The following is a 24,067-nucleotide window of genomic DNA, read 5'->3' on the forward strand; positions in this document are numbered from 1 at the left end:
AACTTTGCCAAGTTGTTATGTAAAAGCAATATTAAAATTCAGGCATTACATTTTTTTTTTTGACATAGAACAAGAACTTTTATATTATGCCCACAAATTCTGTGACTAGAAATCAGAAAGGGCTGAACGGGGATGGCCTCTCTCTCCTCCATGGATCAACATTGGGCATTAACAACTTTGAGTCAAAAGTGTTTCAAAAACTCAGGCTGTGAATGTAAAAATTTTTAGAAATACTTTAACCCATTTAGTTTGTTTTCTTTTGTATGCACAAAAGAAGAGTGATATATGCTAAAAGTCATTTGTAATAAGTCTAAAATAGATCTTTCAATATGTATAATGAAAATACAAAAATGGTCAAATGCACTGTGTTGGTGATTTTCGAAGTTCTTGTTGTTTGAGTGATATTTTAAATAATGGAATATCTTAAATAAATGATATTTGGAATTGATGAAATCTGGTATACTTCTCCCTAGAGCCTATTAGGTTTTCCTTGCTTCACATCCTTCATGATACTTGCTATTGTCATATTTTTATATATTTTTCTATTGATTCAACGTCTGTTTTGGTCTTAATTTGCATTCCCCTCATTACTGATGGGATTGGTCTTCTATTCAACAGATTTCAGGTAATTCATTTTCCCTCCTTTGTGAAATGCCTGTATCCATTCTCCAATTCAGTTGTTTTTCTTTCATATTGATTCCTTAGAATTCCTTGTATATTTAGGATATTAATCTTTTGTCAGTTGTTGCAAAGATCTTCTTCAGTGTGTGGCTCTTTTTTCACTCTATTTAATGCCTTTTAATAAAACAGAAGTTCTTAATTTTTTTATTGAAGTATAGTTGATTTACAGTGTTGTGTCAGTTTCAGGTGTACAGCAGAGTGATTCAGGAATACATATATTTACATATATGTATTTACATATATGTATTCCTGAATATGTATATATATATATATATATATATATATATATATATATATATATATATATATGTTCTTGTATTCTATGTATATATATGTATTCTTTTACAAGTTCTTAATTTTAATGACAAATGTTGAATTTGTCACTTTTAAGTGAAACTGTTAAGATTTGCACTCTTTGTATCTTATTTAAGAAATCCTTCCCTGTTAAGCTGAAACAGATTTTATATTAAAAGTTTTAAAGATTTAAAAGATTTAAAGATTTTATCTTAAAAGTTTTTTTTTTTAATTTTTTGCTTTATAACAAATTTAATCAGTTATACATATACATATGTTTCCATATCCCCTCCCTTTTGCGTCTCCCTCCCACCCTCCCTATCCCACCCCTCCAGGCGGTCGGTCACAAAGCACCGAGCTGATCTCCCTGTGCTATGCGGCTGCTTCCCACTAGCTATTTACCTTACATTTGGTAGTGTATATATGTCCATGCCGCTCTTTCACTTTGTCACAGCTTACCCTTTCCCCTCCCCGTATCCTCAAGTCCATTCTCTAGTAGGTCTGTGTCTTTATTCCTGTCTTGCCCCTAGGTTCTTTATGACCATTTTCTTTCTTTTTTTTTTAGATTCCATATACATGTGTTAGCATACGGTATTTGTTTTTCTCTTTCTGACTTACTTCACTCTGTATGACAGACTCTAAGTCCATCCACCTCACTACATATAACTGAACTTCATTTCTTTTTATGGCTGAGTAATATTCCATTGTATATATGTGTCACATCTTCTTATCCATTCATCTGTTGATGGACACTTAGGTTGCTTCCATGTCCTGGCTATTGTAAATAGAGCTGCAATGAACATTTTGGTACATGACTCTTTTTGAATTATGGTTTTCTCAGGGTATATGCCCAATAGTGGGATTGCTGGGTCGTGTGGTAGTTCTATTTTTTAGTTTTTTAAGGAAACTCCATACTATTCTCCATAGTGGCTGTATCAATTTACATTCCCACCAACAGTGCAAGAGGGTTCCCTTTTCTCCACACCCTCTCCAGTATTTATTGTTTGTAGATTTTTTGATGATGGCCATTCTGACTGGTGTGAGATGATATCTCATTGTAGTTTTGATTTACATTTCTTGAATGATTAATGGTGTTGAGCATTCTTTCATGTGTTTGTTGCCAATCTGTATATCTTCTTTGGAGAAATGTCTGTTTAGGTCTTCTGTCCATTTTTGGAAGAGGGAATTTTCCTCAACATAATAAAGGCCATATATGACAAACCCACAGCCAACATCATCCTCAATGGTGAAAAACTGAAACCATTTCCACTAAGATCAGGAACAAGACAAGGTTGCCCACTCTTGCCACTGTTATTCAACATAGTTTTAGAAGTTTTAACCACAGCAATCAGAGAAGAAAAAGAAATAAAAGGAATCCAAATGGGAAAAGATGAAGTAAAGCTGTCACTGTTTGCAGATGACATGATACTATACATAGAGAATCCTAAAGATGCTACCAGAAAACTACTAGAGCTAATCAATGAATTTGGTAAAGTTGCAGGATACAAAATTAATACACAGAAATCTCTTGCATTCCTATGCACTAATGATAAAAAAATCTGAAAGTGAAATTAAGAAAACACTCCCATTTACCATTGCAACAAAAAGAATAAAATATCTAGGAACAAACCTACCTAAGGAGACAAAAGACCTGTATGCAGAAAATTATAAGACACTGATGAAAGAAATTAAAGATGATACAAATAGATGGAGAGATATACCATGTTCTTGGATTGGAAGAATCAACATTGTGAAAATGACTCTACTACCCAAAGCAATCTGCAGATTCAGTGCAATCCCTATCAAATGACCACTGGCATTTTTCACAGAACTAGAACAAAAAGTTTCACAATTTGTATGGAAACACAAAAGACCCCGAATAGCCAAAGCAATCTTGACAAAGAAAAACGGAGCTGGTGGAATCAGGCTCCCTGACTTCAGACTATACTACAAAGCTACAGTAACCAAGACGGTATGGTACTGGCACAAAAACAGAAATATATGTCATTGGAACAGGATAGAAAGCCCAGAGATAAACCCACACACATATGGTCACCTTATCTTTGATAAAGGAGGCAAGAATATACAGTGGGGAAAAGACAGCCTCTTCAATAAGTGGTGCTGGGAAAGCTGGACGGCTACATGTAAATGAATGAAATTAGAACACTCCCTAACACCATACACAAAAATAAACTCAAAATGGATTAAAGACCTAAATGTAAGGCCAGACACTATAAAACTCTTAGAGGAAAACAGGCAGAACACTCTATGACATAATCACAGCAAGATCCTTTTTGACCCACCTCCTAGAGAAATGGAAATAAAAAGAAAAATAAACAAATGGGACCTATTGAAACTTAAAAGCTTTTGCACATCAAAGGAAACCATAAACAAGATGAAAAGGCAACCATCAGAATGGGAGAAAATATTTGCCAATGAAGCAACTGACAAAGGATTAATCTCCAAAATTTGCAAGCAGCTCACGCAGCTCAATATCAAAAAACAAGAAAACCTGATTTTACTTTGCCTGTGGTTATGGTATTGACTTGAATCTTAGGAGACAGACAGGATGTTTAACTATTAGTATTAAATGAATATGAAGCATGATTGTATTTCTGATTCTTAGTCATTTTCATCAGTTCCTCTCAATTCATCTTCAGCTACTGAGGCTTCATTCAAAAAAATTTTTTAATTAATAATTTTAGATAAATTAGAGATATGGCACTTAGATTTCTGATTTTGGTCATTTGTGTATATTTCTTATCACCTGCTTTAGCTGTAACTCTCTGTCCCCTGAAAGAGGGTCTTTGTTTTCTCTGTGGCATCTACCACATGGTAGGTAATAATATTTGCTGAATGGTGGAATGGATAAAACAGGTTATTTGCAATTTTATGTACACAATAGCTATTAAAGCTTTTGAAAATGTAGCAGTTGCCAAGGATCTGGTTAGTAGGTTAGTTTTAAAACTATCACAATTGTAGAAATCAAGCATATACAAATCAATCAATATTTGTATAGGAAAAAATAGAGGATACTAATCTAAGGTCAGAAGAGGGAAACTTAAGAATAAGTAAATAAAGGAATTTGAAGAGAATAATGCTAATTTGGTTGTGACGACTTTTATAAATACATGAATTTTCCATATTTTCACAAAGGTATAAGTTCATGGTATAAATTCATCTTTTTAGAGCTACATGTAGCAAGAATAAGTGTAAAATATTTGCAACTCTTCATTTTAAAGTTATGCTATACCTTTTGCTCATGCAAGTAAAGATGTATGAATTTTCCATTCAATAATCACTAACTAAGTACCTACAATATATTGTGCCAAGTGCTGTAGATGGATGAATAAAAAATTGCCATTCAAGATGTTCACAGCCTTCTAGGGGAGACTGACACACACAGAGCTGTCATGTGAAGTCAACCGTGATAAGTGCATCAGAGAGTTATGAACAAAGTGATTTAGGGGCAGGGGTTATGACTCATAACATACTTGTGCAGTTCCAAAGAGCTTTACAAAAGCAGCAACCTTTGAGTTGGGCTTTTAAGGATGGCCCAGAGCCTACTTGTGAGGGCACAGGGGGATGATATGTATTCTGGTTGGAAGAAACAGGAAGTTTTTAATATGGCCTATTTGTGCAATTCTTTTGGTATTTGTTGCTAGCGCCATGTGGCCAAGGGGTTCAAACCAGCACATTTTATCACATCTTGTACAAAGTCTAATCAGTACGTATTATTTTTTGAATATCTGGATGAATGCATGAACAAACTTACCTTCTTAATATGGGACAATAATTTCAAATAAAAAGTTCATACTTCAGTGAGGGTTGTGTTTCTTTACTTGATTATACCTATGCAGTTCAAAGGAAAATTTAAACTTTGTGAACTTTGATTAACATTCCTCTCACCGGATTTTAAGAAAACACAGCTGTGGACTTTATTCCTACCATTCTCTGCTTCCCCTTCTGCACTTAATTTCTACACTTTCATTGGTCTGTTTAGATGCATGAGTTCAAATATATGCCTTTGGTGTTTTTTTTAGTCTAAAATAAAACCTACTTAAACGGAGGCTACAGTCCTGCTTATATGTGAAGTGATATTCAGGTTGATATTTTTTATTTCCTCTTCAGAAGCAAAATGAACTCATCCTATTGTACACATTATACATTCTCCAATTAAAAACCTACAATACAGTGATAGGGAATGGGCATGTATTTCCTATTGCAAAGTGTCCAGTGATATCTGGAGGATTCAGCTGGGTTTTAAAGAGATTGTATTAACATTTGTGCCATAAGTGACAGTTGAGTTATTTTAATTAAATGGCAGTTTCAGCCAATTAAGATTTGTCATTGTTTTGAGTCCCTTTTGTTTTCTTCCTCTTTTCAATTTCAATATGTCTTGGGAATTCAAATATGTTAGAGTATGATTCCTTTGGTATTTTATTTTTCCTTTGGAAGCCAAAACAAAACTCATTAGACCATCACAATCCCAAAAGGAAGCTGTAAGTCTTGGGAGTGTGATCACAGCTACCTTTCTAGGACCCCCAAACTGAATCTAGTGTTAAACACAAGAAACACATTTTTTGCTTTTGTAGTACTTCAGGAAGAGTAATAAAATAACATTGCATATGTGTATTTTATTGTATGTGATCTTTCTTGATTCCCAAAACAACTTGGAGACATAAGCAGGGTAAATATTTCCATCCCATTTGATAAGCAAGGCTCTGTCATTTACCCACAAAAAAGATGATTCCTCAAAGTCAACAGCTGATACAGGGATGAGCTGGAACTAGAACTGAGTTCAGTGCTTCTCCCTATGTGTTACAAGCCCTGAGGACTTTCTTTTACTGGCTTACTTGTAAGCTATAAGAAAATGTGGGAAACAGAAGAAAGAAGAGTAATGAAATTATTTACAGATGAACTTGAAAGATGGCTAACAGGATGCTGTTGGCATTTGGAGAAAAAGACTTTGAGAATCATGGTGAAATACTTCTACCACGTATAATTCCTGGGTTTTATACCAATCACAAGTTCAGTTATTATCCCAATGTGAGTGGTGGGCTGTGGAATATGGACTGGAAGGGGCGTTTCTCAAACCAGGGAGACTAGTGAGAGATGTCATAATCTCTGTAAGAATTGATGGGATGGGCGACTTCCGGGTAAGATGGCGGAAGAGTAAGACGCGGAGATCATCTTCCTCCTTACGGATACACCAGAAATACAGCTACACGTGGAACAACTCCTACAGAACACCTACTGAATGCTGGCAGAAGACCCCAGACCTCCCAAAAGGCAAGAAACTCCCCACATACCTGGGTAGGGCAAAGCAGAGAGATTCCTGCACAGAGGATCGGTGCCGAGCGGCACTCACCAGCCCGAGAGGCTTGTCTGCTCGCCCACCAGGGCGGGCGGTGCTGGAAGCTGAGGCTCGGGCTATGGTCAGAGCGCAGGGAGAGGACTGGGGCTGGCGGCGAGAACTCAGCCTGAAGGGGGCTAATGTGCCACAGCTAGCCGGCAGGGAGTCCAGGAAAACTCTGGAGCTGCCGAAGAGGCAAGAGACTTTTTCTTCCCTCTTGGTCTCCTGGTGCGCGAGGAGAGGGGATTAAGAGCGCTGCTTAAAGGGGCTCCACAGACGGGCGCGAGTCACGACTGAAAGCGTGGAGCCCAGTGACGGGCGTGGGACACTGGGGCTGCTGCTGCCGCCGCCAAGAAGCCTGTGTGCGAGCGCAGGTCACTGTCCACACAGCCCTTCCGGGAGCCTGTGCAGCCCACCACTGCCGGGGTCCCGGGATCCAGGGGCGGCTTCCCTGGGAGAACGCACGGCGCGCCTCGGGCTGGTGCAACGTCACGCCGACCTCTGCCGCTGCAGGCTCGCCCCGCACTCCGTGCCCCTCCCTCCCGCCCGGCCTGAGTGAGCCAGAGTCCGCGAAGCGGCTGCTCCTTTAACCCTGTCTTGTCTGAGCGAAGAACAGACGCCCTCCGGCGACCTACACGCAGAGGCGGGGCCAAATCCAAAGCTGAGACCCAGGAGCTGTGAGAACAAAGAAGAGAAAGGGAAACCTCTCCCAGCAGCCTCAGAAGCAGCGGATTAAAGCTCCACAATCAACTTGATGTACCCTGCATCTGTGGAATACATGAATAGACAACAAATCATCCCAAATTGAGGAGCCAGGAGTCAGTGCTGTGCCTCTGAGGTGGGAGAGCCAACTTCAGGACACTGGTCCACAAGAGACCTCCCAGCTCCACATAATATCAAATGGCGAAAATCTTCCAGAGATCTCCATCTCAACACCAGCACCCAGCTTCACTCAACGACCAGCAAGCTACAGTGCTGGACACCCTATGCCAAACAACTAGCAAGACAGGAAAACAACGCCACCCATTAGCAGAGAAGCGGCCTAAAATCATAAAAAGTCCGCAGACACCCCAAAACACACCACCAGACGTGGACCTGCCCACCAGAAAGACAAGATCCAGCCTCACCCACCAGAACACAGGCACTAGTCCCCTCCACCAGGAAGCCGACACAACCCACTAAACCAACCTTAGCCACTGGGGACAGACACCAAAAACAACGGGAACTACGAACCTGCAGCCTGCAAAAAGGAGACCCCAAACACAGTAACATAAGCAAAATGAGAAGACAGAAAAACACATAGCAGGAGAAGGAGCAAGATAAAAACCCACCAGACCTAACAAATGAAGAGGTAATAGGCAGTCTACCTGAAAAAGAATTCAGAATAATGATGGTAAAGATGATCCAAGATTCTATTTCCCAGATCCAAAATCTTGGAAATAGAATAGACAAAATGCAAGAAACAGTTAACAAGGATCTAGAAGAACTAAAGATGAATCAAGCATCGATTAAAAACACAATACATGAAATAAAAAATACTCTAGATGGGATCAATAGCAGAATAACTGAGGCAGAAGAACGGATAAGTGAGGTGGAAGATAAAATAGTGGAAATAACTGCTGCAGAGGAAAATAAAGAAAAAAGAATGAAAAGAACAGAGGACAGTCTCAGAGACCTCTGGGACAACATTAAACGCACCAACATTCGAATTATAGGGGTTCCAGAAGAAGAAGAGAAAAAGAAAGGGACTGAGAAAATATTTGAAGAGATTATAGTTGAAAACTTCCCTAATATGGGAAGGAAATAGTTAATCAAGTCCAGGAGGCACAGAGAGTCCCATACAGAATAAATCCAAGGAGAAATACGCCAAGACACATATTAATCAAACTGTCAAAAATTAAACACAAAGAAATCATATTAAAAGCAGCAAGGCAAAAACAACAAATAACACACAAGGGAATCCCCATCAGGATAACAGCTGATCTCTCAGCAGAAACTCTACAAGCCAGAAGGGAGTGGCAGGACATAATTAAAGTGATGAAAGAGAAAAACCTGCAACCAAGATTACTCTACCCAGCAAGGATCTCATTCAGTTTTGATGGAGAAATTAAAACGTTTACAGACAAGCAAAAGCTGAGAGAGTTCAGCACCACCAAACCAGCTTTACAACAAATGCTAAAGGAACTTCTCTAGGCAAGAAACACAACGAAGGTAAAGACCTACAATAACGAACCCAAAACAATTAAGAAAATGGGAATAGGAACATACATATCGATAATTACCTTAAATGTAAATGGACTAAATGCTCCCACCAAAAGACACAGATTGGCTGAATGGATACAAAAACAAGACCCATATATATGCTGTCTACAAGAGACCCACTTCAGACCTAGAGACACATACAGACTGAAAGTAAGGGGATGGAAAAAGATATTCCATGCAAATGGAAACCAAAAGAAAGCTGGAGTAGCAATTCTCATATCAGACAAAATAGACCTTAAAATAAAGACTACTAGAAGAGACAAAGAAGGACACTACATAATGACCAAGGGATCGATCCAAGAAGAAGATATAACAATTGTAAATATTTACGCACCAAACATAGGAGCACCTCAATACATAAGGCAAATACTAACAGCCATAAAAGGAGAAATCGACAGTAACACAATCATAGTAGGGGACTTTAACACCCCACTTTCACCAATGGACAGATCTTCCAAAATGAAAATAAATAAAGAAACACAAGCTTTAAATGATACATTAAACAAGATGGACTTAGTTGATATTTATAGGACATTCCATCCAAAAACAAGAGAATACACATTTTTCTCAAGTGCTCATGGAACATTCTCCAGGATAGATCATATCTTGGGTCACAAATCAAGCCTTGGTAAATTTAAGAAAATTGAAATTGTATCAAGTATCTTTTCTGACCACAATGCTATGAGACTAGATATCAATTACAGGAAAAGAGCTGTAAAAAATACAAACACATGGAGGCTAAACAATACACTACTTAATAACGAAGTGATCACTGAAGAAATCAAAGAGGAAATTAAAAAATACCTAGAAACAAATGACAATGGAGACACGACGACCCAAAACCTATGGGATGCAGCAAAAGCAGTTTTAAGAGGGAGGTTTATAGCAATACAATCCCACCTTAAGAAACAGGAAACATCTCGAATAAACAACCTAACCTTGCACCTAAAGCAATTAGAGAAAGAAGAACAAAAACATCCCAAAGTTAGCAGAAGGAAAGAAATCATAAAAATCAGATCAGAAATAAATGAAAAAGAAATGAAGGAAACGATAGCAAAGATCAATATAACTAAAAGCTGGTTCTTTAAGAAGATAAACAAAATTGATAAACCATTAGCCAGACTCATCAAGAAAAGAAGGGAGAAGACTCAAATCAATAGAATTAGAAATGAAAAAGGAGAAGTAACAACTGACACTGCAGAAATACAAAAGATCATGAGAGATTACTATAAGCAACTCTATGCCCATAAAATGGACAACCTGGAAGAGATGGACAAATTCTTAGAAATGCACAACCTGCCAAGACTGACTCAGGAAGAAATAGAAAATATGAATAGACCTATCACAAGCACTGAAATTGAAACTGTGATTAAAAATCTTCCATCAAACAAAAGCCCAGGACCAGATGGCTTCACAGGCGAATTCTATCAAACATTTAGAGAAGAGCTAACACCCATCCTTCTCAAACTCATCCAAACAATATCAGAGGAAGGAACACTCCCAAACTCATTCTACGAGGCCACCATCACCTTGATACCAAAACCAGGCAAGGATGACACAAAGAAAGAAAACTACAGGCCAATATCACTGATGAACATAGATGCAAAAATCCTCAACAAAATACTAGCAAACAGAATCCAACAGCACATTAAAAGGATCATACACCATGATCAAGTGGGGTTTATTCCAGGGAATGCAAGGATTCTTCAATATACGCAAATCAATCAATGTGATACACCATATTAACAAGTTGAAGGAGAAAAACCATATGATCATCTCAATAGATGCAGAGAAAGCTTTCGACAAAATTCAACACCCATTTATGATAAAAACCCTGCAGAAAGTAGGCATAGAGGGAACTTTCCTCAACATAATAAAGGCCATATATGACAAACCCACAGCCAACACTGTCCTCAATGGTGAACAACTGAAACCATTTCCACTAAGATCAGGAACAAGACAAGGCTGCCCACTCTCACCACTCTTATTCAACATAGTTTTGGAAGTTTTAGCCACAGCAATCAGAGAAGAAAAGGAAATAAAGGGAATCCAAATTGGAAAAGAAGAAGTAAAGCTGTCACTGTTTGCAGATGACATGATACTATACATAGAGAATCCTAAAGATGCTACCAAAAAACTACTAGAGCTAATCAATGAATTTGGTAAAGTAGCAGGATACAAAATTAATGTACAGAAATCTCTGGCATTCCTGTACACTAATGATGAAAAATCTGAAAATGAAATCAAGAAAACACTCCCATTTACCACTGCAACAAAAAGAATAAAGTATCTAGGAATAAACCTACCTAAGGAGACAAAAGACCTGTATGCAGAAAATTATAAGACACTGATGAAAGAAATTAAAGATGATACAAATAGATGGAGAGAGATACCATGCTCCTGGATTGGAAGAATCAATATTGTGAAAATGACTCTACTACCCAAAGCAATCTACAGATTCAATGCAATCCCTATCAAACTACCACTGGCATTTTTCACAGAACTAGAACAAAAAATTTCAAAATTTGTTTGGAAAAACAAAAGACCCCGAATAGCCAAAGCAATCTTGAGAACGAAAAATGGAGCTGGAGGAATCAGGCTCCCTGACTTCAGACTATACTACAAAGCTACAGTAATCAAGACAGTGTGGTACTGGCATAAAAACAGAAAGATAGATCAGTGGATCAGGATAGAAAGCCCAGAGATAAACCCACGCACATATGGCCAACTTATCTTTGATAAAGGAGGCAGGAATGTACAGTGGAGAAAGGACAGCCTCTTCAATAAGTGGTGCTGGGAAAACTGGACAGGGACATGTAAAAGTTTGAGATTAGATCATTCCCTAACACCATACACAAAAATAAGCTCAAAATGGATTAAAGACTTAAATGTAAGGCCAGAAACTATCAAACTCTTAGAGGAAAACATAGGTAGAACACTCTATGACATAAATCACAGCAAGATCCTTTTGGACCCACCTCCTAGAGAAATGGAAATAAAAAGAAAGATAAACACATGGGACCTAATGAAACTTCAAAGCTTTTGCACAGCAAAGGAAACCATAAAGAAGACCAAAAGACAACCCTCAGAATGGGAGAAAATATTTGCAAATGAAGCAACTGACAAAGGATTAATCTCCAAAATTTATAAGCAGCTCATGCAGCTCAATAGCAAAAAAACAAACAACCCAATCCAAAAATGGGCAGAAGACTTAAATAGGCATTTCTCCAAAGAAGATATACAGACTGCCAACAAACACATGAAAGAATGCTCAACATCATTAATCATTAGAGAAATGCAAATCAAAACTACAATGAGATATCATCTCACACCAGTCAGAATGGCCATCATCAAGAAATCTAGAAACAATAAATGCTGGAGAGGGTGTGGAGAAAAGGGAACACTCTTGCACTGCTGGTGGGAATGTGAATTGGTACAGCCACTATGGAGAACAGTATGGAGGTTCCTTAAAAAACTAAAAATAGAACTACCATATGACCCAGCAATCCCACTACTAGGCATATACCCTGAGAAAACCATAATTCCAAAAGAGACATGTACCAAAATGTTCATCACAGCTCTATTCACAATAGCCCGGAGCTGGAAACAACCTAAGTGTCCATCATCGGATGAATGGATAAAGAAGATGTGGCACATATATACAATGGAATATTACTCAGCCATAAAAAGAAACGAAACTGAGCTATTCGTAATGAGATGGATAGACCTAGAGTCTGTCATACAGAGTGAAGTAAGTCAGAAAGAGAAAGACAAATACCGTATGCTAACACATATATACGGAATTTAAAAAAAAAATGTCATGAAGAACCTAGGGGTAAAACGGGAATAAAGACACAGACCTACTTGAGAATGGACTTGTGGATATGGGGAGGGGGAAGCGTAAGCTGTGACAAAGCGAAAGAGAGGCATGGACATATGTACACTACCAAACGTAAGGTAGATAGATAGTGGGAAGCAGCCGCAGAGCACAGGGAGATCAGCTCGGTGCTTTGTGACCGCCTGGAGGGGTGGGATGGGGAGGGTGGGAGGGAGGGAGATGCATTAGGGAAGGGATGTGGGAACAGATGTATATGTATGACTGATTCACTTTGTTATAAAGCAGAAACTAATAAAAAAAAAAAAAGAATTGATGGGATGGAGGCAGGTGTGGATGAGGAGGGTGGAATTAGATGGTGCCTGTGGGAATGGAATTGGAAGGAAGAGTGAGTTCAAAGACAATTTGGAGCCTGGAATAGACAGAGTTTGGTGGTTTATTAGAAAGGAGAGAAGAAAACAGCAAACAGCACTAGACTCTCTCCTGCTCTGAATAACCCTAGTAAAGTTAGCATATACAAGCATAGGAATATTGACATTCCTGGCTTCACGCTTTATAGAAAAAGGAACAGATGATTTCCATAACAGGGAAGAAACATGGCTCTCTCATCTAGGACAACTAAGCATTTGTTATGTGTCTGCTCAAATATGTAGACTGCCTGAGTTAAAGGGAGCCTGGTTTACCCAGCGATTGGTTGTAGCCACCTCTTCAGGAGTATATATGGGAATGAAAATGACTCAGTTGGTTTCTGTGTTACTAGTTTTAAAATGGGGGCTTTTGATATAGAAATATCTAAAAGAATAGGAACAGGAAAACTATGCAAGTGCATCAGATGCCTATTCATAGCAAAATTTCAAGTTACCTTTTGATGCTGAGGCATTATGTGTGGGCCAGGTTTTATTGGGTGGATTTTCTCTTCCAGAGTTCCAATCTCCATATTATATAATTGAGGAAAACAATGTCCTTGCTCCTTGGCATTGAAATTCAAAAGCAGGGGTTTATGGCTTTTAAAGTCACACATCTGAGAAAGGCTGTCACTCAGCTAGTGAAACTATTTTCAATGGAAAGTTGAAAAGCTGAAGAAAAATATTTTGCTATACTATTGATTTTACTATTTAGTAGGTATGTCTCTGACTGCCTATGTTACATAGTCTTGGGGGCAAAACACAAGAAAGATTGATCAGAATACAATTGGTGGGTTTGAAAAGGGAACAAAATAATAAGAAACACACTCATTTATGAGACTGCTGAGCTGCTTACTCAAGGAAATTTATCGTGCTCCTGTTATAAATCAGAGACGTATGAAAGAAATCAGGATGAGGAATGAAAAAATAACAATGAACGTTGTTTTAAAATTGTGTGTCATTTTGTCACTAAATTGGATGTTGCTGCTCAAGGAACCATTTGTTCTTTCCCGAAAGAGACAAGGAATGAGGATGTTTATCTTAATACATCTTTTTTTCCCTTTGTTTCCTTCAGGGGTCATGGTATACTGAAAAAGCACTCAAGAGAAATCTGGGGGGAGCTGGAAACTATCAAGTTATTGAGGCCACACAGGGGGCAGAAAAGATAGAGGTGGGTACACTTTTGATCCATCAGTCCTGCTATTGAGGATGTCCCTGAAAATATCTTTGTTGTTATAAAGCCAGAGGACAGCAAGGAAAAGGTATAACGTGGGAGATCTTTATTTTAGAAAACAGATCAATATGGTTAAATGGAAGCTTGATAGAGTCTATTGTTAATGTCAAATTAATAGCATGCATGCCGAGAACTTGAGCTACACACTTCCATTCTGTGTCTGCCAGGGGCCAGTGAGTAGTACAGAGACTGAGCTTGGTTTGATATTTACATTCTTAGCTGAGCTTATTTAAATTGTTCTCAACAGAGGCAGCTAGCCCACCAAAATAATGTTTTAAATTTATATCCTTTAAAACAGAAGAAAAGCTTATAGTATTACCGATCAGATCCTATAAACTTACTACTCTCCTAATACTGATCTCCTTAGAGACCATAGTGACAGCTTTATTATCAATACATACAAGTAAATAGTCTTGATGACACTGACTGGTGGACATAAATCTCCAATGCTTTTTGAGAAGCAGTTTTCTGTGTGCTGCTGATGTATTTGAGGCCCCTCCAATCCCTCAGGGCTGTGTTTTCCCACTCGGAGTGAGAGATTTGCTCCCCTGTTGCAGTGAAGGTGGCAGGTCAGAGACCGTGGAGTAAACCTCAGCCTGCGGAAGCTTCCTCCCACTCTTGAATTCCCATGAGAACAAAGCTCCAAGGGAACAGGAAAGAGTGGAAGACTGTTACATTTGGTTTAGGCTCATTGCCTGGTTTTCTGAAAACCAGTACAGTTTTACTATTAACCCATTGCGATTTCATTTAGACAGTGGCAGTGGGTTCATTTTCTTGTGTTATCTGAGCATTTTACTACTTTCTTGTCAACTTTTTAAGTTTGCGTCAGTGGAGAATAACATGTTTTAATTGAAATCTACCTTTTATTATGAACTAATGTCATGAAAAAATTGTATCAAAAAGCATTTATATTTCTATATAAACAATTGAAATCTCCATACTAAGAAAAAACAGCAAGTACATTTGTAAACATTAATTTTGTATTTAAAGAAAATTAAGACTAACATAAAATAGAGTCTTTATTGTGAGTGGGGTGGATAGTGCAATCGCATGTAATCCTCACGATAACTGTGTGGGAAAACTAAGCAAGGCATAGTTATTCCCTGTGACAAAAGTGTACCTTGCCAAGTGCACACATTTAGCTAGTGGGTGGTGAAATTAGGATTTGAGCCAGATTTTGTCTGATGCTTAAGCCTATGTCCTTGACCAGCTTGGATAGGGAGATTGGGCAGGAGCTAAAATACTCTGTTTAGATGAGCAAAGTATCTTGTTTGCATCAGGTATTTATAATCGATGGTTGAAAATACACATTTTTGAGGAACATATTATCCCATACTCTGTGAACTTTACAAAAGAGGTGAAACATTTTTCTGATTCATTTAATGAAAAGCACTTAACTAAAAAAACAGTTAACTAAACAAAAAAATTAAAAACACTAAAAAAAGTAGCACAAAAAAGAAAACCACAAAAATTCACTGAAATACTAAATACAGGAATGTAGAAATCAACAAAATAGAATAATACAAGAAAATCGTGTTTATTCTAGAAATGTACATGTAGTTCAATATTGAGAAATTTATTATAATTTCATAGTCATAGACTAAAGGATAAAACTGCTATTTTTACCTCCTAATAGATTTCAAATGACATTTGATAAAATGTAACTATATTTCTTTTAAGAACATGCATATATACAACATAGTAATTTAGGTATAGAGAGAGATTTTTAAATTGTGAAAAAGCAGAAAAAACAGAAAAACCGTAGACACTTAGTACATGCCCTATTTCATAACTTATAGTTAACATCATTCTATAAATTCTAGCCAATGCAATAAAATTTTTTAAATGACTAACATTTTAAAAGTTCTTAATATATATACTAGAAACTGTTCTAAATACTTTACAAATATTAATTCATTTAATCTTCATAACAATCCTAGGGAATATTGACTACTATAATTCTCATTTTACAAATGAGGAAGTTGAGGCCCAGAGAAGCTAAGTAACTTGGCCAAGGTCACACAGCTAATAAGTGGTAGAGATGAATAAGCACTCAAGTGGCTTAACTCATGAATCTTTAATTTTATATCCTATCATATGCTGTCTCTCAAAGTTTACAATTATTAGAAAAGAGATGACATCTTTTTTCCTTAAAAAAGTATATATATATATACACACACATATATGTGTGTGTGTGTATATGAATTTACTACAAATCCCAAGAAAATCAACTGGAGAACTATTAGAATAAGAGATTTCAGTTAAGTGGTCATACAAAAGATAAATGTGTATAAATCAATCGACTTTTCTATAAGAGCTACAAATAGAAAACATGATGAAAAAAATCCCATTTATAATAATGAAATATCATATATCTATGAGTAAGCTATAATAGAAATGTACAAGACTTAAATGAAGAAAATAACATTTTGTTTAGAAACACAAAATAAGATTAGCAGTAATGGAGATTGATACTGTATTCCTGGATGAGAATAATAAATATTGTAATGATGTTAGCTTCCCCAAATTAATTTATAAAGTTAATGCATTTTCATATAGAACCACAAAGAGATTTTTAGGGAGAGGTTCGCAAAATGATTATTAAAATTCATCTGGAGGAATGAACAGACTGGGAAAAGCAAATTTTTGAAAAAGAAGAATAATGAAGAAAGAACTTCTAATTCCAACTATTAAAACATATTATAAAATTACTATTACCTAGGCAGGATGTTACTTTTTACTAAAATAGAGACTTAGGAGAGGCTAAATCATCTTGAAAATTCCCCAAATAGACTTAAGCATATAAGGGTAACATAATAAACACAGAATTTCATGTTGGTGGAGAAGGTATTGATTATTACAAGAACACAATTCAAATAATTAGTTATTGTTAGGAAAAATTGTAAAGTTGAATCTTTTATTTATACAAAATACAGATAAATATCTGATTAATTGAAAAAGAATAATGAGATATAACTGAAAATAGGTGAATAATTTATAATCTTGTCTAATATGACATCAAAGGCAAAAACCATAATTAAAGATTGATAGACTTGACTATGAGACATATTAAAACTTTTTTACATACAAATAGAAAGGAGACTCAAGCAGCATGCCTAGCACTGTGTTTGAAAATTCTTTTCTTGATTTTTTGGGGGTTAGAATTAATAAATCAGCAAGTTCTGACTAATATTCCAAATACACTACTGTTTGAAGGCTTAAAAAAGGGAAGCCCATTCTGGGATATTGTGCTATAGACACAGAGCAAATTTCAAAGATGGAATTCTAGAGAAGACCAAATAATGACATGGAAGTCAGGATTGTTCCATCTAAAAAGGTCGGCTGAATTTGAATTATAGCATCCAAGAGAGTAAAGGATTTCAACTAGATAGTTTTATAATTCATACAAGTATATATAAAGAAATATAAACATATATATAAAGAAAGGAGGTGGTCATTGACAGTTTAGCACTAATTGTTAGTGATCGAAATAGCTGCCATTTAATGTTCATAGTGTTTGCAAAACTCATTTTCTCATTCCTTCATTCAGTATTTATTGAGCACTTGCCCCATTTACTCTGTGCCAGTTGTGAGCACTGAGGATGCAGAGCTGAGGATACTTTGCGATTCCCCGGGGTTGGTAAACTGCAGGATCTAGAGATACAGAGAAAAATTGACTACAGGACCATGAGGAGACCCAGAGAGGGTCACATCAAGAGTGGCTGACGTTTAATGCTTTGGGAAGGTCCTCAGGGATGACATGCTAACTTTCTTCAATTATATGAGGAATATCATCTGTATGATTGAAAAGGCAAAACTAGATTGAGTGGATGGGAATCAGAGAAAGACATATTTTTATTTAATTAAAGGAACGGCTGTCTGAAATTATAACAGGCTACCTCTGGTACCTGAGATGGTTCCAGAAGCTTGGTACCACTAGGAAGGAAAGTAGCACAAGGAATTCATACATGAAATGGTGAGGGGCTGCGGATGGAGAGTTGGTGATTAACTCATCTCTGAAGACAAAATGTTCTTGGATCTGTTATTGAGATCGTTGATGTGGGAAGGGCTCCCTTGAAGACAATACAATGAGGGGCTCTAGGGAGTCAGGCCCACCAGCTTTACACTTAACTCTTAGACTCAAAGTTTTAGTAATCCATGTTCTATGTTTTATTAGTATAATTTATATATTGAGGCATTTAAACAATGCTAAGAAGAACAAAGAATAAAATCAACTCCCACCTCTCAGAATTAACACATTTCATTTTATAATATTTGCTTAGTCTTCTGTTTTAAAGAAATAAAATGGCACAGCGAGTTAAGTCTCCTTTCAGAAGCATCTGTGAATTAATGTGTATTGTTCCCGTCCATTTTATGCTTTTACCCACATATTTAGGCAACCATTCCAATATTTAGTCCTGGTTTGTGTTTTTAAAATTTACAAAAATAATATCACTGCTTTTCACAACACGGTGTTTTTGAGATCTATATAGTTATATATATATATAGTTCTAGCTCTGTTCTCCTAGGTGAAATTTGTGGGGTTTTTTGTTTTTTTGTTTTTGTTGCAGTACGCGGGCCTCTCACTGTTGTGGCCTCTCCCGTTGCGGAGCACAGGCTCCGGACGTGCAGGCTCAGTGGCCATGGCTCACGGGCCTAGCCGTTCCGTGGCATGTGGGATCTTCCCGGACCGGGGCACGAACCCGTGTCCCCTGCATCGGCAGGCGGACTCTCAATCACTGCGCCACCAGGGAAGCCCTGTGGGGTTTTTTTGATAAGACATTTACTATTCACGTTTAGTGGCCTTCCTCACTCCGAAATTTGGCCTGTGGATGACAGGATGTTATTGCTGGAAGATTTAGGAGAAAACGTTATTTTCATTTATGTCTTTATATATTGTCAACACCGAGACTTTTTGAAAATGACAAAAGCTAAGCCAGAGGGGAAGTCAGGACAATGTAAATAAACTAGGCAAACCAGAATGGAGGATTAGCCTGCATATGAAGAAAACAAGGCTGCAGGAGGAGAAATGACTTCCTGGGCTACACAGCTTGTTAGTGACAGTCCTCTAAATACCAGCCCAAATCTCAGAATCAAGCAGTTGCATGGGATAAGATATATGTAGAATGCTTTCCAGTTCATTGTTCTTTTCATCATGGCATTTCTTATGTTTAATAAAGATGTAGAGAAGTAAGATAATGGATTCCTAGGGCCAAATTGCCTGATATCCTGCCTTCAGAATGGCTGGTTACAGTCTAGATTTAATCCATCAAATTTTTTTCTTATGATTGCTCTCTCCTTGCCCAGGTAAATATAATTATCACCTCTTTCCACTGGATAAAGTATCCTGTCCCATTTGTCCCACTAAGTAGCAGAATGTGGCCAGGTAAATCAGTTTTCACTGGTGATTAGAAGTCAGCCCTTCCATTTGCTTGTCAGCTAACCTTTGCCCTATACTTGTCCTGTTAACAGCTGGCTAGTTAGTGAATGTGACATGGCTGTTTCTGCAAGGTTTGGATGTGCCAAGATTGTACAGAAGACAGAGAACTGACTCACTAATTAAGCAGGGGTTTTTAGTGCCAGCTTAGGTCTGCAGTTTCCTTAACCAGACCCAGTCTCAGGTGTTCTTCATAGTGAGGTGGTCTTGAAATTATATCATTTATACTACATGCAGTTAGGACAAATAATTCATCATTTCATTATTTACTTTAAACTTTTAAACTAATACAACTCCTAGGATTGAAAGGCTTGCAAATATTTTTAAAGTTTTACTCATATTAAATTTGTTTTTGTTTTTCCAATATATTTTTTGTTTGTTTGTTTTTGGCTTTTGTCGTTTTTTTTTTTTTTTTTTTTTTTTTACGGTACGCGGGCCTCTCACTGTTGTGGCCTCTCCCGTTGCGGAGCACAGGCTCCGGACGTGCAGGCTCAGCGGCCATGGCTCACAGGCCCAGCCACTCCGCGGCATGTGGGATCCTCCCGGACTGGGGCACGAACCTGTGTCCCCTGCATCGGCAGGCAGACTCTCAACCACTGTGCCACCAGGGAAGCCCTTTCCAATATATTTTATACATTTATAAGGTACATAAAACCAGTCTTCTTGACTATCTGCTGGCAATAATATTTGATTGCTAAAGTAGTCTATAGAAGTTAAGTGATATAGGGTTGGCCAAAAAGTTCACTCGTGTTTTTTCCATAATATCTTACAGGAAAACCCAAACTTTTTGGCCAACCCAATACATTGAAAGAGAAGATTTATCATGTGAAAAGTATCAAGTTTCATCTGATTATGTTCTTAAAAAATTATGGTAATTTGATCATCTTACAAATAAGTTCAGTCTGTAAAATCCTAATTTACAAATGCTTGAGAAAACAAAATACTTTTGATTAATTTAATGTCAACCTATTATCCTACCATGTAAATATCATAGACATTGTAACTATAGTCACAAAAAATAAGAATCCATTGGAAAGGAAGTGTAGTGCTTTTGGCTGTTTCTAAACACAGCCGTAAAAGGTCAAGGATATCATTACTGAGAAAATGAACTCATTGTCCAAAAGTTGCACATGAGCTGATTTTTTTACTTGTCTCAAGTGGTGTATCTTCAGATTGCTGGAAGACATCATGAATATTTTAGCTGCAATTATTATTAAAGTGTTCAGTGTGTAACGGTTCCATGTGTGGGTATGGTTGCTGCAAGGTGGCTAAAAGGACAATGTCCCTCAAGGTCATATCCACATCGCCTATCTGTGATGGCTCCTCTTTGGTTTAGTTTGGTTGGTGGTTTTATGCTATTTTTATGGCATGTGGAACATGGCTCAACTTTGTGAGCTGACTGCTAGGGGGCCACTTAATCCACTTTTCTTAAAATTATGCCATATGTTAGTCTCTAAAGTTTGCTTTTAGTATTTAAATGCATATCATAGCTTAATCACATCACATCAAGTTGTAATTTCAACAGTACTTTATAATTTTTCTTTGGCTGTTTTGCTTGTGGCTATTTATTAGTCCATCGCATGACGTTTCATAGTTTTTCTGACACTAGCTGAATATTTAAAAGACATGGAAGAATTGGTGGAAAGAGCACTGAATGTTGGAAGTCACATCTCTATTCTGGACCTCATTTTGCCCCCATCCAGCTGCATGAGTCTTAGCAAGTCATTCTGAGATATGGCACAGTGCAGTGGATCAAATCATTGACTACCAAATTTGAGTCCAACTTGTGCCATTTATTAGTTGGTAAATTTCTTAACCTCTGTGTCAAGTTTAGGTTCTCATCTGTAAAATGGAACTGACAATAGTTCCTGTCTTATAAAATTATTAAGAAGATTACATCAATGGATATTTATAAAGCACTTAGAATAGTGCCTATATGACTGATTGTTTAATAAAACTTTACTGTGATTGGACTTCATTGGGTTTGATTTCTATATGAGTATTTCCAGTTTGAAGATTACATTAAGTGTCTGTTTCTTGCCTTTGTTTTCAATGTACCTTTAGCTTACTAAGCTGATGCTGGTGAAAATATTGTTTCTATGCAAAGTATTAGTGGCTATATGGTCTAACAGCAATGATTTGTTGTTGTTTGTTTTAAATTAAGGCACATGTGCAAAACTAAAGAATTTTTAAAAATATAGCCCAAATAGCTATATACCTCATAGTTGTATTGACTGAGACAGTCTCCATAACTGGGCTTGGAACTTGTGTTTGTATTGTGTAGACATTTTGTTTACCTTCTGAAGGGTTAATTTATTTCATTTTTCAATTTCTGTCTTTATACATGTGCTATTGGATGAAAGGCTATTTGGAAAACTGAATTTGATTATTACTTTTCACCTCTGTAGTGTCACTGAAAAAATTCCACTGTTTATCAGGTTTCCTTGGTACAGGCTGGTACATGACTTCTATCTTTTTAAGCTTATCACACACCCATAACTATGAGCTTGAAGCCTGTTAAAATTGAAATATTTTGTAGTGCATAGAGCAGTCTAAAGTCAAAATAAGAGCTTGGTGGTAGAAAGACAGATTAGTTCGTTTCTTAAAAACAGGACATACCCACCGGGGTGAAAGAGGCCACTGAAATTGGAACTCGTTTTAGCCCATGGGAGAAAGTCCAGCTAAGCTAGTGGCCTTATCATCTAGAGAGAATGATGACAGCAAAAGGAGGCTGTTCTTTTTATTTATTTATTTATTTATTTATTTATTTATTTATTTATTTATTAGTTTCTGCTTTATAACAAAGTGAATCAGTCATACATATACATCTGTTCCCACATCCCTTCCCTCATGCATCTCCCTCCATCCCACCCTCCCAGCCGCAGAGCACAGGGAGATCAGCTCGGTGCTTTGTGACCTCCAGGAGGCTGTTCTGATAGGCAGGGGGTCGGAGTCCGAGTTGACCAGCAAGGTGCAGCAGATGGTGTCCCAGCAGGTGGGTGGACGATGGTGACGCAGAATCTGGGAACAGGTGATATCCAGGCAGATAAACAGGGAGGTCTGTTCACAGATAGTATGGCCCCAGGGTTGGGGCTGGGGTTTCGGAATGAAATTCAGGCCCTGGGAAAACTGGATAGACTAGTGCAGAGGCCTGTTTTGGAGGGACTAGGGTACTATCAAGGGCATTGGAGCACAGAGTTTGTTACGTGGGACCACAGGTTAAAGGGGACTTGCGGCACCCTCATTTTGGGGGGTTGTGTGGCCTGGAAGGATGCTGGAGTAGGGAATCAGGCCAGTCTTTTTTTTTTTTTTTCTTTTTTTGCAGTACGCGGGCCTCTCACTGTTGTGGCCTCTCCCGTTGCGGAGCACAGGCTCCGGACGCGCAGGCTCAGCGGCCATGGCTCACGGGCCCAGCTGCTCCGTGGCATGTGGGATCCTTCTGGACCGGGGCACGAACCCGTGTCCCCTGCATCGGCAGGCGGACTCTCAACCACTGCACCACTAGGGAAGCCCCAGGCCAGTCTTTACAGATGCTGACTTTGATAGTCCTTGGTATAGATTCATGTGTCTGTCTTTTGAAAATTGAAACACTCAGATGTGTTGATTACTCAACTGTGCTTGACTTTATTGCTAACAAATTAGATTAGAAGGCAACTCTGAGGTAATCAGGCTTGCCTCTCTTTTCTTTCTTTCTTTCTTTTATAAAGCTTGCTGTACCTTTCAGATCGGAATGAATTCCATGCAGTTGAAACTGCTCACATGGGGCTTAGGTTAAGTGAAGCATATAATATGGAGGTGGTGTTATTTCCTACTCTTCTTGGATTTATCCGGAGGAAGAAGTCATGTATCAGAGAAGAGAGTATAAAATGAGAGGATTAGCAAGTAAGTGGCTGTTTCTGGCTGAGCTTTGCTTGAAATGGAGGAGAAAATGGCATGGAAGTTGCTAAAATTAATTTCCTTATAATGACATGGAGTGTTAAATGGCCCTTTCCCTAGAAGTCGTTTCAGGCCTAGTTATGTTACTTGGGAGTGCTCTTTCTCAAATCAGGACCTCCACCTCCAAGGAATAAGAGAGAAAATTGAATTTTGACTCTTTTGCTCGTGTCTTAGCTTTTAACAGCTTTCTGCTTTTGATCTAGATTTTATGCCTACTGCCATCTTTGTGATTAAAGGAAAAAACCCTCAAATAAAATAAAATTGAAGCATTCCTGTTCCTTATATTTTGAAATAAATCTTAGGCTGATGTCCCCTGTAAAAAAATTTTTACTTGGTTATTATGAAATTCCAAAGCTTCATCACTGTTTCTCCAAATACTATTTTCAACAGAAGAAAATCCATGGTTCTTTCTAATAGACTTTCTTTATAATGGTGAATATTGTGTAGAGAAACTAAGCATTCATTTATCAAATGAAAGTTCATTTATGTAACTAAGGTCAAGATAAACTTGGCTGTCATGAAATCTAGCTTAAAATTCTGACTTTCTGTGTGACTTTGGGGCAAGTTATTTACTCTACTGGATTTTAGTTTCATATCTCAGTTTCTACCATGTTCATAGAAACGCTTT

The 24,067-nt window shown here is 37.6% G+C and overlaps 1 protein-coding gene across 2 annotated transcripts in view; it reads left to right on the top strand.

Annotated features, from left to right (window-relative positions):
• The window catches only part of PKIB (cAMP-dependent protein kinase inhibitor beta), a 109,043-nt gene that overhangs the window by 17,786 nt on the left and 67,190 nt on the right, over positions 1-24,067 (top strand). The window contains exon 2 of one of the 2 annotated variants that reach the window (XM_081251161.1): positions 13,908-14,003. The exons of the other annotated variant lie outside the window; for it this stretch is intronic. The gene's annotated coding sequence lies outside the window, so the exon portion shown is untranslated. The remainder of the gene's footprint in view (positions 1-13,907; positions 14,004-24,067) is intronic. 2 annotated transcript variants of the gene reach the window in all.

This window comes from Mesoplodon bidens (assembly GCF_964165515.1).
Source record: "Mesoplodon bidens genome assembly, chromosome: 12".
NCBI lineage: Eukaryota > Metazoa > Chordata > Mammalia > Artiodactyla > Ziphiidae > Mesoplodon > Mesoplodon bidens.